Below are 2,493 nucleotides of genomic sequence, written 5' to 3'. Positions count from 1 at the left end.
CCAAAGGTTGCTGGCCAGAGCTGGACTGGCTGGGATGACGCTGCGTGGAGTTCAGCTGCTGTGACTATGTATGCACAAACCTAGGAGGGCTTTATTTTAAATATTTTTATGCAGCCTTTTAGCTACAATTTCAGATTGTGATCCTTCTTAGCTAGGACACAAGGGGATAGTCAATCAGGCTCACTATGAGAGAATAATTTTTAATCATTCATGTTTGTTTGGCAACAACTGGTATTTTAGAAGGAATCATCAAATACACTTAACTGCTCCTGATCCACAGGGGCACGATTAAAGTGGGGGTGATAATGCCTCAGTGCTGCCTCGCTGCAGCTGTAATGTGCAGAGAGTGAAAAAGCCTCACATAAATGACTCTACCTTGTCAAGTGTTTGCCAGCAGTTTGCTGTGCTGTAAGCATGGAGAAGCAGGTAAGGTGGTGGCAAGTCAATTTATTTCCCTGATGAAATGCACAGGAAATTAATGAAGCAAATGTTTGCAAACTTTTCTTGAATCTGTGTTAAATAAACATCACCTTTTGGTGATACTTCTCACCAAGGGGACATGCGGAGTGCTATGTCCACCACCTGCCATGCTGCATGGGCTCACACCTTCCTCTGGGCACAGCACCATCCTGGGGCATCCCCCCAGCCCGGCCCCTGTGCAGGGGGCTCGTGGCTGCCAGGTCTGTGCCAGGAACACAAGTGCTTGTGCAAGTGCTGCGCACAGCAAAACTACCCGACTGCTGAATTTCCCGATTTCCCTAGAGGAAGAATCTGCCTGCAGAGGAGGTTGCTTCTGCTGATGGCTACTTACTGTCTAGCCTGGCCACTGCTGCTTAAATTTCCTATATCATCCTTGTAAGGCACAAAGCGTGTTTTAGAAACTAGAGCTTGTGTTTATTGGACTTTATAGTACAGATGTCATATATTTACTTGCACAAGCAGCAGCTGCACTGTTGGGTGGTGTAGGGTACAGTTCCACTGCTCTACCCTTTGGGATGGCCAACAAAAAGGCTGAAGAGTCCCTGCCTGTGCAAGGCTTCTTCCAGGAATGGCGTTAGTCCCTGCAAGGCCGCCTGAGGTCTTGGAAGAACGCATAATACTGTGTATTTAATAGTACAATTTTGAATTGCTTGTTTCAAGAGAACACATTACTGCATTGTATTGAACCTTTCCCTAGGCACCCGCATTTGGATTTGTTTGTCATTAAAATTTTATATGTGACATACCAGGAGAAATTAATCCCAGCAGTTACGTTGTCTTGGAAGAGAAGCACCCCCTGCCTGCAGTGAATGGAGTGTGTGTTAGGTATGCGTGGCAGCGACCTTTGGAAAATGAACCGCTGACCCAGAAAGTGATGCGAAGCAGCAAGCACAAATGAAGCAGAAGGCTTTCCCCAGCCCAACTGGGTTTGCTGGCAGAGCAAATTCATTTTACAATTAACAGAGATAGAGTGGTCAGGGGGGAGTGTTTAATGGAACAAACAGAAGTAAATCATTTAGCCTATCTTCCATGCCTTTTCTTCTCAGCTGTGCTGCAGTGTGCTTCAGCGCATTACGCTGTGGGTGGGTACACGGCTGTCCTGCTTTCCGGAACGCTCCCAGTGAATTCCAGAGAGCTCTGACTGGGACGGGATGGGGCCGCTGCAGCCCCAGGGAGTGCAAACCAGCCTCCTTCGTTGAGTGGTCTCTGAAGGGGATGCGCCCAGCAGAGGCCTGTTTTGCTAAGCCACCCAATCATGGTTTCTAAAGTAAGTGTTGTGTTTTGGTTTTAATCTAAACAAAAGATGAGCTGAGAACAATTTTTGAGGCCAGCCCCGCTCCCCTGCCCAGCTGCTGGTGAAGATGGCAGGGGCAAAGCTGCCCTGCAGAGTGCTAGGGTGGGCACAGCCGGGCTTGTGGCTGCACTGCATAATCTAAACAAAAGATGAGCTGAGAACAATTTTTGAGGCCAGCCCCGCTCCCCTGCCCAGCTGCTGGTGAAGATGGCAGGGGCAAAGCTGCCCTGCAGAGTGCTAGGGTAAGATCACCTCGATCCGCTACCCTTTCAGGGTGCTCTTAAGGATGCCGCTGCGGGCAAGTAAGACTGATGAGACAGGCTTGTAGTACGGAGTGAGAGCTGGTGAAATCCCTCACTGGCATGGTTCAGCTTTGAGTCATTCAAGGCTCTTCCAGATAGCTCCCCCGGTAACTTGACCTGCAGGGACTCCTGCACGCCCCGTCCCAGTGCTGTTTTAGCAGAATGCTTCTCAGCTGTGTTTTGTAGTAACTTCAGGTGGCATCTTGCGCACAGCCCGAACGGCTGTTTGCTCTGATCTGTGTAATGGGCTGCTCTGAACAAATGGTGCTCACCTGAGCCTCTCACTGATCATCTTGATGGCAAATAGATTATTAATGTTACATGTAGGGCAAACCCATTGCGAGCAGTGATGAAATTCTGCATGTCAGATACCACGTTCGACTTGCAGAGCAACCGGCTGAGCATCAGCACCAGCCC

At 49.1% G+C, this 2,493-nt stretch overlaps 1 protein-coding gene across 1 annotated transcript in view; it reads right to left on the bottom strand.

The window, feature by feature from the left end:
- Positions 1–2,493, bottom strand: part of CLRN1 (clarin 1) — a 5,177-nt gene that overhangs the window by 1,889 nt on the left and 795 nt on the right. The window lies entirely within an intron of this gene.

Source organism: Buceros rhinoceros, unplaced genomic scaffold, assembly GCF_000710305.1.
Source record: "Buceros rhinoceros silvestris isolate BGI_N320 unplaced genomic scaffold, ASM71030v1 scaffold31920, whole genome shotgun sequence".
In the NCBI taxonomy this organism is placed as follows: domain Eukaryota; kingdom Metazoa; phylum Chordata; class Aves; order Bucerotiformes; family Bucerotidae; genus Buceros; species Buceros rhinoceros.
Note: the sequence above shows the minus strand (reverse complement) of the source record. Positions and strands in the feature narration are given on the sequence as shown.